The sequence below is a fragment of the Capsicum annuum genome, chromosome 12 (genome assembly GCF_002878395.1).
Source record: "Capsicum annuum cultivar UCD-10X-F1 chromosome 12, UCD10Xv1.1, whole genome shotgun sequence".
Lineage (NCBI taxonomy): Eukaryota > Viridiplantae > Streptophyta > Magnoliopsida > Solanales > Solanaceae > Capsicum > Capsicum annuum.
In genome coordinates this window covers 72087275-72101719 of record NC_061122.1, presented here as the reverse complement: position 1 = coordinate 72101719, position 14445 = coordinate 72087275, and positions in this window count along the sequence as shown.

Sequence of the window (14445 nt, the reverse complement as noted above, 5' to 3'; positions counted from 1 at the left end):
GTCCCCGATCCTGGTTAGACTTGGGATGCCCATTATGACATAGCCTGGGGTCAGTTCGTGTCAAGTTGGCATCAGAGTCTAGATTCATGGTCATCAGGGAAGTCCACAAAGTTGTATCAAGTTGGGTCTCTTTTAGGGGTGTGAAATGTACCACACTCATAAGAGGGAGGCTGCAAGATATTTAGGAATATTTCACTTTTTTGGTGTTCTATCTTCAATCTTGAGTTTTGAGTCCTGGAATCTCCTTTAATCCTTGTCTGTTCGTTATTCAGATTATGTCTCCTAGATTTGGATCACAAGGAAATTCTTCCATCCCATCTGGGAATAATGCCTAAAGGGTATGTCCTATGTCTGGAGTTTATCTTTAATCTCATGGTCATATTTCTGATGGTGTTGGAGTTCCTTCTATTCTGGATAGTTCTCCTCAGGTCCCTCAGGATAACGTGATGAATAAAAAATTTCGTCAATCTATACATATCATTGCCCAATTGGTTGTTGCTCAGGCTGAGTGGGGTACAACTATTTTTTTGTCTGCTAAGGATATAAGTGTTGGTAAATATATGAAGATGGGTCCTCCAACTTCTTCTAGGGTAAAGGTGGAGGCGGATCCATGGGCTTCCTAGTTTGATAGAAAAGATCTTTCGGGTCATGCAAGCTACTAATGTAGAGGGGGTTAACTTTGCAGCCTATAAGATCAAGGATGTTACTTTTTAGTGGTATGTGGGGTGGGATAGGGATAGAGGTGAAATGGTAGATGAAGGGTTGTGGGAGGCTTTTCCTAATGCATTCTTGGTTATGTTATTTCCTTATGAGTTGAGAAAAGCCAAGATGGAGGAGTTTGTGAACCTTAGGCAGGGGAGGATCTCTATAAAGGAATATGCATTGAAATTCCATCTGATTTTAAGGTATCCTTCTGATTTGGTGGCTAATATGAGGTCAAGAATGAGAAATTTCACATCTAGGTTAAATAGAGATTTGATTTTTGAGAGAAAAACTTCCTTGCTGATTAAAGATATGGACATATCAAGGTTGACAATTCATATGCAGTAGGTTGAGCATGAAAAGAGAAAATAGGTGGAGAATATGGATAGGCAAGAAAAGAGGAGCAAGTTTTTTGAGCAAGGAGGTACGCAGTCTTAGGGACATAAAGATGGTGGAAAATGGTAGAAAAAGAAGTAGGGGAGTTTGGGCACTTTTTCTTTTAGTGCTCCATATCAGTCGGGAGACTTTCATCATTAAGGTGGTGACAATTCTCGGCCACAGGTTTCCCAAACTCAGGCAAGCATAGGTAAGTCAATATCTTTATGTTCTCCTTATCAATTCTTTGGTCGTCCTAGTCAGGGATATTATGAGGTAGGAAGGGAAAAATTCTTTGAGTATTGCCAAGTAGGTCATTGGTTCAGGGATTGTTTGGTCAATAAGGTTGCTATGGGGGTGAATAAGATTCCTGTGGCTTTATTTTCTGCTCCTACACCTAGTAGGATGGCATCTTCTTCTATTACTGCTCTTAGTTCTAGTGTTGGTTGGAACTCTGGAATCCCAACAGGAATCCGAGGCATCACCTGATATCGTTAATTATACGTTGTAGCTTTTCTCTCATGATGTATATGTTTGCTTGATTCGGGGCGCACTCTTTCTTATCTAACTCCATATGTGGCTGTGTATTTTGGTTTCGATCCAGAAGTTATCTCTGATACCTTTTTTATTTCTACCCAAGTAGGTAACTCGTTTATTACTAAGACAGTCTATAGGGGGTACATGGTAGCTGTTGGTGGCAATCAGACCTTGGTCGATCTGTTTGAGTTGGATATGGTAGATTTTGATATAATCTTAGGTATGGATTAGTTGCATTCTTGTTATACATCTGTGGATTGTCGGACCCTTAGGGTTATATTTATGGTCACTGGTGAAACGGTAATAGAATGGGAAGGTAGTGCCTTAGCTCCTAGGCGAAGGTTTATTTCTTATCTTAGAGCTTAGAGGTTAATCTCAAAGGTTTGCCTTTTTTACTTGGTTCGGGTTAAATATTCTAACTCAGAATATCCTTCTTTGTCTTCAGTTCCTATGGTTAATGAGTTTCTAAAGGTCTTTTCGGATGATCTTTCTGGTTTTCCTCCAGATATAGAAATAGAGTTTGGTATTGATTTTCTTTCGGTCACTCATCCAATTTTTATTCCTTTGTATAGAATGGATTCGGATATGTTGAGGGAACTCAAGGAGCAACTTAAGGATCTTTTGGATAATGGGTTTATTCATCCTAGTGTTTCTACGTGGTGTCCGTCAGTATTATTTGTGTGGAAAAAGGATGGTTCCCATCGGATGTGCATTGGCTACAACATTTGATCAGGGAGATGGTCAAGAACAAGTATCCTCTTCCTCGGATAGATGACTTGTTTGACCAATTAAAGGGTGCCAAGTTCTTCACTAAGATAGATTTGGTCTAGGTACCATCATCTCAAGATTAAGGAGGTAGACATTTGCATATATTTTCATATTCAGTCTGGGTATTTTGAGTTCTTAGTGATGTCCTTTGGGTTGACTAATGCTCTGACAACATTTATGGACTTGATGAACGGGGTGTTTAGGCAGTGTTTGGATCTCTTTGTCATTGTGTTTATTGATGACATTCTGGTTTATTCAAAAAGTGGGATGGATTATTTTGGTCACCTCTGTATGGTGTTACAGACCCTAAAGGAACAATAGTTGTATGCCAAGTTCTCTAAGTTTTTGTTCTGGTTGAACTTTGTGACTTCCTTTGGTTATGTTATTTCTAGTAAAGGGATCATGGTAGATCTACAGAAGGTTGCTGTGGCAAAAAGGTTGCCTAGGCCCATGACTCCATCCGATATCCGAAGCTTCATAGATTTGTCTAGGTAATATAGGCAATTTTTGGATATCTTTTCTTCGATATCTGCTCCTTTGACTATGTTGACTCAGAAGAAGGTGAAGTTTTCTTGGTCGGATGCTTGTGAAGTGCGTTTTGAGACGGTTAAGGGCAAGTTTATTTTGGCTCCAATCCTGACCTTGTCTAAAGGCAATGATGGGTTTGTGCTTTATTGTGATGCGTCTTGGGTAAGGCTTGGTTATATTTTTATGCAGCATGGGAAGATAATTTCCTATGCTTCCAGGTAGTTGAAGGTGCATGAGAGGAATTATCCAACTTATGATTTTAAGTTGTTGGCAGTTGTGTTTGCTTTACAAATATGGCGGCATTATTTGTATTGTGTTCACGTGGATATCTTTTATAATCACAGGAGTCTTCAGTACGTGTTCACTCAGAAAGATCTTAATCTTTGGCATATAATATGGCTTGAGCTTCTCAAGGATTATGATATAAGTTTTCACTATAACCCAGGTAAGGCTAATATTGTTGCTGGTGATCTTAGTAGCTTATCCATGGGGATTTTAGCTCACGTGGAGAAAGGTAAGAGGGAATTGGTAAAGGATATTCACCTCTTAGCTAATCTTGGAGTTCGTCTCTTGGACTCTAAGAATGTTGGTGTGATGGTGCAAAAAGTAGTTAAATCATCTCTTTGTTTGGAGATTAAAATAAAGCAAATATTGGATCCTGTCTTAATGAGTGGCATTGTGGGCAATAGGTAGTGGTGTTTAAGATCAGTGGTGATGGTACTTTATGGTATGAAGGGAGGTTAAGGGTTTTGGCTGAGGCGCATGAGTCGCACTATATAGTTCATCCCAGCTCAACTAAGATGTATCGTGATCTAAAGAAGATCTATTGGTGGAATGGCATGAAGAGGGATGTATCTGATTTCATGGCCAAGTGCATGGTGTGTCAACATGTTAAGGTTGAGCATATGAGGCCAGGAAGGTTGTATCAAGAAATTGATTTGCCCAAATGAAAGTGAAAAGTTATTAATATGGACTTCGTTACTAGTCTTCCTAGGTCTCAGAATTAGTATGATTTAATTTGGGTCATCGTGGATAGGATGACCAAGTCTACCCATTTCTCGCCAGTGCGTACTACCTTTTCGGTAGAGAATTCTACGCGTTTGTATCTTTCGGAGATTGTGAAGCTACATGGAGTAACTATTTTGATTATTTCTGATCGTTAATTGCAGTTTATATCTCACTTCTGGCGGTCTTTCAAAAAAGGTTTGGGGACAACGGTTAGTCTAAGTACTTCTTTTCATCCACACTTGGATGGGCAAGTAGAGAGAACTATTCACACATTGGAAGATAAGCTTTGGGCTTGTATGATTGACAATGGTGGTAGTTAGGTTGAGCATCTACATTAGGTGGAGTTTACCTACGATAATAGCTATCATTCGAGTATTAGTATGGCTCTTTTTAAGAAGTTGTATGGTAGGAGATGTATATCTCCTACTGGGTGGTTTGAACTTGGAGAAGCGAACATATTTGGTCTAAATTTGGTTTATCAGGCGATGGAGAAGGTCAAGGAGATTCGGGATAGTCTTAAAGCTGCCCAAAGTTTCCAAAGTCCTATGAGGATGTTAGGTGTAGAGACTTAGAGTTTGAGGTCAGGGATAGGGTGTTCCTCAAGGTGTCTCCCATGAAGGAAGTGGTGCAGTTTGGCAAAAAGGGGAAACTCAGTCCTTGGTTCATTGGCCCTTATGTGATTTTACAGAGAGTTGGCAATGTTACTTATGAGTTGGAGTTTCTATCAAGCATAAATTTGGTTGATCTGGTCTTTTATCTTTTTATGTTAAGGAAGTTTCTTGGTGATCTTTCTTCGGTTGTTCCAATGGAAAGATTGGTTAATTTGGATTCTCTGTCTTATAAAGAGGTTCTAGTTGAGATACTAGATAGGTAAGTTCGCTAGTTGATGACCAAGGATGTAGCTTCCTATTTAGGTTGTATAGAAGAACCATAAGGTGGAAGAAGCTATTTGGGAAGTGAATTAGGACATGAAGTCCCAGTATTTGCATTTGGTTTCTTCTCTTAGGATTCGTGTGAAAGGTATTTGTCTTGAACACATCTTTATTTTCTGAATTTGTTAAAGAAAAGATTAACATCTTGGCCTCTTTATTTTCAAACTTTGGTAAAGCGAATTTTATTGTGCAAGGGATACGGATTATGTGTACGGATCGTATACTGTGGTTACGACTTGGTTGGAAGAGTCATATACTGGAATATGTTTGATCCAAGGGTTGAAGCTTGGAAATGAGTGGTGGATACTGATCTTATTGGAGACTACAACTCGTATGCGCCAGTCGTATCCCTGCGGTGGTTCTTTTTGGGATTTAAGTGAGGGTATTCTTAACATTTCGCTACTTACCCTAATTAGGACCCACGACTTCTAATACACTTAGGAGGTTATTTACCCTATTATTTTATTCATTAACACTTCATAACTATTCCAAAACACTCCATAATTCACTCAAGATATTTTGGGACAAAAGGGATAGGGTTTCATCCTATGGATTGCTTTGAGGCTTGTCTTGCTAATTTCTTTCCATCAATTATCTGGTATAAGGCATGATTCTCTTCCATCATTGTAATTTCAACTAAATGCATGGTTTATACGATTGATTTCATGGTTTTACATTTCATGATTATGGTTTTCAACTATTATTGGGGGTTCGATATTGGATGCTTGGTTATGCTTTCCTATGGTTTTAATTATGCTTTTAAATGTAATAATGATGATTTAATTAAGGGTATTTTTGTTATTTCCCTACTTACCCTAATTAGGACCCATGACTTCTAATACACTTAGGAGGTTATTTACCCTATTATTATATTCATTAACACTTAGTAACTATTCCAAAACACTCCATAATTCTCTCAAGATATTTTAGGGCAAGAGGACTAGGGTTTCATCTTCTTGATTGCTTTGAGTCTTGTCTTGGTGATGTTTTTCCATTAATTCTCTGGTATAAGGCATGATTCTTTTCCATCATTGTAATTTCAACTAAAGGCATGGTTTATAAGATTGATTTCATGGTTTTACTATTTCATGAATATGGTTTTCAGCTATTATTGGGGGTTTCCTATTGAATGCTTGGTTATGGTTTCCTATGGTTTTAATTATGCTTTTAAATATATTAATGATGGTTTTGGACAATTGGATTGCATAGTAATCGTTTAATGGTCTTTGAAATTGGTTTTGGTAATATTATACCCCCAAGGTGTGTGATAAAATGCTTCTAAGGATATGTACATTGTATTGACTTCTTTTAATGGAACTCTTGCATGTTTTAAACTTAAAAAAGTATTTATGCATGGCTTAAATGGTTTGGAAAGGCTAAAGGCTATATGGTTATGCTTTTGGAGAACATGGAACTCTCCTAAGTGGATTTAATATGGTAATTAGAAGGGCACCTAAGGTCCCCTTAACCTAAATGGTTTGGCTATGGATATTACTTGCAAGTAAGGGGTGGTATGACGATAATACTAATGTTAGCCTTTGTTAGTAAATAGTAATGGATTGTTTGGACATGGTTTTAATTGGGAATTAATGGCAGGGTGTATTGCTATGCCATATGAGGTGGCATCCCGGATGGTCCAAAACCAAAAACTCATATTTGCCGATATAAGTGGTCTTGATGACCATGTGCTTGTGTCACATTTTAAATTGGGAAATTTACTAGTCATCCCATGGGATATTCCCTGATCATGCAACTACACTCACTGGGCCCTTTCAGAAAGGGGAGATAAACCCATATGGCCCATGGGTTTTTAAGGCAGAAAGGCTACACAGCCCAGGTAATGATTTTAAGTGTGTGCTAAAACCGTTCCCCTTTTTTGGAACTTATATATGTATGGTTGTATGCATTATGGATGGTTCAGTTTGTTTTATGACTGGAATTATTTTATCCTTATCCTGTGATTCGTACTAGCGGTCATTCGCTAAGCCCATCTATTGGCGTCTGTATACCCATGATATACAGAAACCGGCCATTCTACTCTTCTTGTTTAGCACGTGGATTCGATATCAGCATTTGGGCTGAAGTGGTAATCTTCCACCTTTTCGAAAGGCATTATTTCATGGAATAGATTTCTTTAGACACTTTTCTTTTATTTTGGATATTGGTTTTGGCCATGGTTGGGGACATGTCCAAGCTAATTTTTTACTCTTTTGGTTAAAGGCTTTTTGGTACTTCTGGGGTTTGTATTTGCGATATTGGTATTAGTGTCAATCTTGGAATTGGAATAATTCGGTAGGATGACTTATGAACAATATTATTTGTTGGTCCATCATATTAAATTTTGGTATTGATTTTCATATTGTGTTTTGGTATTCCAATTGGTTTATGGTTTATGGTTGTGTTTGGAACGGTAGGGCGGTTGGTGAGGTACAGTTGGACTCGGTTGGGTCAATCATGGTTGTGACCATATCCCAGAGTCTTAATGAGAAAGATAATGCTATCTTGTTATATTTTTGAAATTTATCCTAACTAAGACTGGATATAAGTGGTTGGGTTGGGTAACAGAGGGTAGTCCCCGATCCTGGTTAAACTTGGGATTCCCATTACAATAAGGCCCAGGGTCGGGTCAATTCATTAGGTGACCTTAAAAAATATGTATCTAGTCTTTAATACCAAAAAAATAAACCCATAAAAATCAACTAGTGTTTTAGTTGTTTTGTTGGTTTTAGGAGTCTATAGTGGGGGCTTGATAGTACCTTTTTTGGTTTGCTTTGTATCTATGTTGTGGACTCTTAGTATTAATGGTTAGCGGTGGTTATGGCAGATGGTGTTGGCTTAGGGCTATGTATTCAGGTTGGATTTGGGTTGGGGAGTAGGGCGGAGGCCGAGGCAGGGGCAGAAAGGGTAAAGTGGCTAAGGGTGACTTTAGGTTGAGAGTAGGGCCATGGAATATAGGTCCTTTACCATAGAAATCAATAGAGTTAATGAAAATTCTTAGGAAAAGTCAAATTAATATAGCTTGTCTCCAAGAAACCAAATGTCTAGGTACTTTGGAGAGGGTAGTAGATGGTTATATGTTGTGGTATTCAGGAAGCATGAGGAATAGGAATGGTGTGGGTATCCTAGAAGATGAGGAGCTTAGGGAGAAAGTGGTAGAGGTTAAGAAGGTTAACAATAGGATGGTGGAAATTAAGATAGTTATCGGAGGCTATTCTTGGAATATTATTATTGTGTATGCCCAGCATATAAGCTTGCATGAAGAATAGATTAAGAGGTTTTAGGAGGCTTTGGACTAGATGGTGTGGGGCACTCGAAGTAATTTGAAGTAGTTCATAGAAAGGGATTTCAATGGGCACATAGGGTCTTCTTTGAGGGGTTATGATGGTGTGTATGGAGGCTATGGATTTAGTATAAGAAATTATGAAGGAGTGTCACTTTTGGATTTTTCTCGGGTGTTTGGTTTGGTTGTAGTGAATTTGAACTTTCACAAAAATGAGGCTTAATTAGTTACCTGTCATTGTTTGGTGGCCAAGTATTAGATTGAATTCTTGCTCCCCAAGAAAGGAAATAGAGATATTTGTAAAGACTATAAGGTCTTGTCGGGTGAGAGTCTTTTTACCCAGCATAGGCTTTTGGTGATGGACTTGGAGATCATAAAGGAGCAGAGGAAGAGAGGTGTAGAGGGTCAGCCGAGGATTCCATGGGGCAGTCTGACTTTGAACGGTGCACTTTATATAAGGTATATGTTCATGGAGAAAAATTCTTGGGGGAGTGGAAGGGATATTGATAGTATGTGGGTTTAGACTACCAGTTGCATCAGGGAGACAACTAGAGAGGTGTTGGGTGTTGTGAGAGGCCACTCGAGCAAGCACCTAGGAGACTGGTGGTGGAACAAAGAGGTGATAGGAAGGTGGAGGTTAAGAAGAGAGCTTACACGAAGTTGGATGAGATCAAGGATGAAGAGGATAAACAAAATAATAGTGAGTAGTATAAGATAGCTAGGCAAGAAGAAAAATTAGAAGTCACGAGGGCTAAAGATATGGCTTTTGAGAGTTTATACGTTAGATAGTAAAGGAAGGGATAAAAATTTATACAGGATAGTAAAGGGTAGGGAGAAAAAGGATCAAGACCACGATCAGGTGAAGTGTACTAAGGATATGGACAAGAAAGTTTTGGTAGAGGAGGGTTGTATTAAGAAGAGATGGCAGTCTTATTTCCACAAACTCCTGGATAAAGGCATGGATACTAGCATTGTGTTAGAGGATTTGGAGTATTCGGAGAGATTTCGTGTTTATGGTTATTGCAGGAGTATTAAGGTTGAGGAGGTAAAGGGATTTATTCGTAGGATGCATAGAGTTATAGCGATGGGACCAAATGAGATTTTGGTAGAGTTTTAGAAGTGTATAAGAGGTGGAGGTATAGAGTAATTGACTACGTTGTTTAACATAATTTGTAAGATGGTAAGGATGACTGAAGCTTGGAGGTGGAGCACGATTATACCATAGTGTAAGAATAAGGGTGACATTAAGGATTATATAGAGGGATTAAGATATTGAGTCACATAATGAATATTTTGCAGAGGGTGGTAGAGTTATGGTTGCGTAGGATTATTACTATTTCTGAAAATTAGTTTAGATTTATGCCAGGGCTCATGACTACTAAAGCCATCTATCTCGTTGGGATATTGGTGGAGCAGTATAGGGAAAGAAAAAAAGATTTGCACTTGGTGTTTATCGACTTGGAGAAGGCCTATGATAGAGTTCCCTGGGAGGTTCCTTAGAGGTTTTTGCAGGCTAGAGTCATATCTATGATGTATGTTAGGGCAGATAAGTATATGTACGATGGAGCCAAGACTCGGGTCAGGACTAGGGGAGGGGACTCAAAAAACTTTCCCATCTTGATGGGGTTACACCAAAGATCGATGCTTAGGCCATTTCTTTTTTCCTTAGCGATGGATGTTTTGACACAACAAATTCAAGGTGAGGTTCCTTACTGTTTTCTTTTTATGAGTGATATAGTCTTGATTAATGAGACACATAGTGGAGCTAATGCTAAATTGGAGGTTTGGAGGCAAACCCTTGCGTCTAAATAGTTTAGGTTGAGTAGATCCAAGACGGAATATTTGGAGTATAAGTTCAGTGGGGTTTCTCATGAGTTTGATATGGTCATTAAGGTTGATACTCATTCTATAAATAAGAGAGAGAGTTTCAAGTATCTAGGATCTATAATTCGGGAAAATAGAAAGATTAACGATGATGTCAGTTATCAGATCGTGGTAGAGTGGATGAAATAGAGACTCACCTCTAGAATCTTGTGTGACAAGAAGGTTCCTTCTAAACTTAAAGGCAAGATCTACAGAGTAGTGGTTAGACCAGCTTTATTGTATTGGGTGGAGTATTGGCCTATTTAAAAAAGCCCAAACCTAGAAGATGAAGGTGGCAGAGGTGAGAATGTATTGGTGGATGTACAGGTACACTAGAAAAGATAGGATTAGAAATAAGGTTATTAAAAATAAGGTATGAGTCGGTTCGGTGTAATCCAAGGCATGGGAAGCGAGGTTAAAATGGTTTGGTAGTATGATGAGGAGGGACACGGATGCCCCAGTGTGGATGTGTGAGAGGTTATATAGAGATGGTTTTAAGCGAGGTAGAGGTAGACAAAAGAAGCATTGGTGGGAGTTGATTATACATGACATTGAGCATCTCCAGCTTACCGAGGACATGACCCAAGATAGGAAGCTGAGGAGGAGGAGGATTAGGGTAGAAGGTTAGTATAAGCTTAGGTTATTGTTTCTTCTACTGTATTACTTTATGTCTCTTGCCTATGGTATTATAGGATATTTTTTATTTATATTGTATCTTGTCCTTTTACTGTTTCGTATATGGATTGTTTTATTGTGAGCTAGGAGTATTTCAAAAACAACTTCTCAACCTCACATCTGATGTGGTGGCATGGACTGTGTACACTTACCCTTCTCAGACCCCACTTGGTGGGAATATACTTGGTATGTTGTTATTGTTGTTGTTATTGTTGATTTTATTAATAGAAGATAGTTAAGAGGATTAATTGCGATAAGGCGATGTGATGATATAACTTAAGAACCTAATGTCTGGTTTAGCTATGCTCTAGAAAGTAAGATATGTGAAGGAGAATGACTCTAGCTAGAATTGTAAATATAATAGGGTCGAGTGGTTTAGTAACTAAATAAAAGGACAGTGTCTTAAACTTACTATTGACTTGCGTGTAAGAGGTACAAGTTTATAACTAAATTTACCAGTTTGAATAGGATTTAAAGAGATTTAAATTGGTGAATGAAATAGGATAATGAATTAGAGTGAAAATATTAATCTCGATAGAATATGTACTCCTAAAATGAATACTAAATAGATTGGCATTTAGGTATATTTGTTTTAAATGATTGTGTTTAATTAATGATTATTTGTGAAAGTACTGAATCGGCCTTCAGGCATTATTTTGATTTCATGTTTTAGTAGATATCTGTTGATTACTTAGAATGATAACTTTTTTGATTATTTATTGCATTTAATTGTTTTTCATTAATTATAAGTTTTTCTTTGATCATTTTGCTTACACCTGATTTGAATGAGGTGTTTGTGATTGTTTAAGCACTACTTGTAATTATTGACAGCCTCTGGCATTTATGTTGACAGTATTGATGATGATACTGAGAGCATGAAATTCATCATGTTGATATGATATGGATAATAATTAGTTGATGATATTGAGATCATGATGTTAATAATGTTAATAGTGAAATAACAATTTATGATGATGTTGAGATGAGAAAGAGATGGTATGTTCATCTTGGATGCAGACATTCATCACATGCATTTGGATGTACTTCTGTATATACATGTTTATGTTGTTGATGGTTCCTAGATTATGTCAATTTAGATTAATGATTTAACACTTTTGATTATCCATGCTAAGATTAAAAATGTGCTTCAAGTACATGTAGCATAAAAAACCATGTTTTGATTTTATGAATAGTGATTTAGACATGTATTAAGTCTGCAAGAAAGGCCTAGCTCATGCTAAGTCCAATCCTTCCTTACTGATTGATTTCTTTAGAAGAATCTTGCTATAGTCAACTTCAATTGAGCATAAAACCTAGATTCTAATGTATTTTGAAGCTTAATACCTACCAAATAATTGATATTTGAATTATATTTCCAAGTCATCAAGTTTTGCCTTAATCCAATATTAGAGTAAAAAGCAGTGTCCATTTTTAGTGAAGCACTATCCAGGAGTGAGATGTCATGAGAAAAACCACGATTGTGTTTACATTGTACAGCTATACAATGGTCTTGCATGGTCAAAACAACTCCAAAAACCTGAAACTTGATGAGTATACCTTTAAACCACGAGAGAAAAACATGACCTTATTGTAAAACAATGATTTTAGGTACGACCGTGAGTCCTAAAAATAAACCGGTTTAAACTTCTGAGCTATGAACCAAGGCATGATCATGAGTGGGTAAAAAAATAGTATCATGTCTCTTCTGATAAGGTTCGGAGAACCTCCAATTCATCCTCCCACCCAGGAGCACTACCTATGATCGTAGATTGATCCTACGATCATGGGATGGTTCGTGCACTCACTTTGCTGCTTTTTAAGTTGCATATTTAAAAGGTCACAACATTATTTTCCACTCTTTTAACATCCAAATTATGTCCTTTAATTTATTTAAAGAATTATTATTAATGTTAATATTACAATATGCCCTCATTACTAAAAAAAATATTTGACACATACTTTTAACATTAAGAAAAGAGGTGATTTATTCCCCCCAAGGTAGTCCTGGGGTTTATTTTCCTCAGGCTATCAATTTCAAGTCTTTTTATAGGGTTCTCATCTCAAGGTATATGGTATTTCATCAATGGGTTTCCATTACCCTCTTGAGTCCTAAAGCTAACTCAATTCCTAAGTTTAGTTCTTTCTTTAAAGCTTCAGGTTCATAAAAAATTAAAATTCCTTGATATCTCAGTCGCCTAGTATAATTAAGTTGTAATCAATGTTTTATTATGAATTTCAAAACCTTTACATGTTCACGATCATAAAACCTAATTATAGTGTGAAATCCATGATTTTGGACATGACATAATAAATTCTTTAAATTCACCTAGATTATAAAATGGTTATAATAGTTGTATTTTTCAAAGATGGTGGGTTATGAACACTAGATGACCTAGGATATCATGAATTGTCAGTTGAATACTCATTCTTTCAGTATTCTTTCAGTTAAAGCATCTGCTTTTTAATTTAAGAATATCAATATTGTTGAGCATTACAGTATATCAATTAAATGTCGGTTGGGGAGTAGTACATAGCACAAAGAGGTCACTAGTTCAGATAACCCATGTCCCAAAACTAAGTTGCCAGCATAGATTGACACTATATTCCTTTGGACATAAAATTAGTAGGTCTACATCAGTCCGTGTTCGTACCCTTAGCAAGGTAATGAACACTCATCCTACTAGGATAACTAGTCGGGACTTATTTAGCTTAGACAGGTTATGTTGATTAATAGTAGCTCCCATAGTTTAGTCTCAGACCTCACATAACCGTATATTCAATTTTTTCAGTATAATATATTGTTTCATGATTACTACTAGGCTATTGCATCAATATACAATTTTTCGTTCATGTTCAACTGCTTTTGTAATTTTAATCTTTCTTAGCATACATAGCATAGTTCATATCTCACATGCTTAGTAAGTTCCAAGAACTGACCGCATACCTCTGTTTGTGCTATATCATCTTATAATATAGGTTCAGATGCTAAATATCTAGACCAAGACGGTATGATTCCTTACCACATAAGTAGTAGTACGTTGGTGAGTCCTATTATTTCAAGAACATGTATTAGTATTTTTTTTGTTATTTTAGTTTTAGAAGTTAGAGTTAGCTGAGGACATGTCACATTAAGTCATCTTATTTAGAGGATTTCAGACAAATAGATGGATTATGATTTCAACCTCATGGTTTTAAACTCAGATATTGTTTTGGGTTTGCATAACTACTATATCAATTAGTATTACTTCTTCACAGTATCATATTAGTTATCTTAGTTTTTTTAGTGTTATGCCAAGCCATAGGTTAACTTGGGTAACTTGTGACTCTAAACATAGTGTTTCAACTTGGGAGTAGTCTCAGATTGTAAAAAACATGGTATCATAGCATTAGGTATAAGGTTTCAAGTAGAGCTTATTCATTGGTGTGAAGCGTGCCACACTTATGAGTGAGAGGTTATGAATCATTTTAGGAAAAGTTGCATTCCTTTAATGTTTGTATCATGCGATAAAGTATGAACTCTATTAAAACCTTATTCTAACTCATTCTCCCTATGTTTTCATAATATGCCTCCTAAGGGAACTAACGGATGGAGGAATGGGAATTAGTATGTACGACCACCATGTCTAGCAAACCTTTTGAATGGATAAGTCTCCCATGCCAAATCCAGGGTTAGTTGTACAACATTTACCAAGTCTTTGACCACCCAGAATAACCAAATAATTATTATACCAACCAAACCAGCTATGAATATAGAAGTATCCAGATTTTGAGACTTCA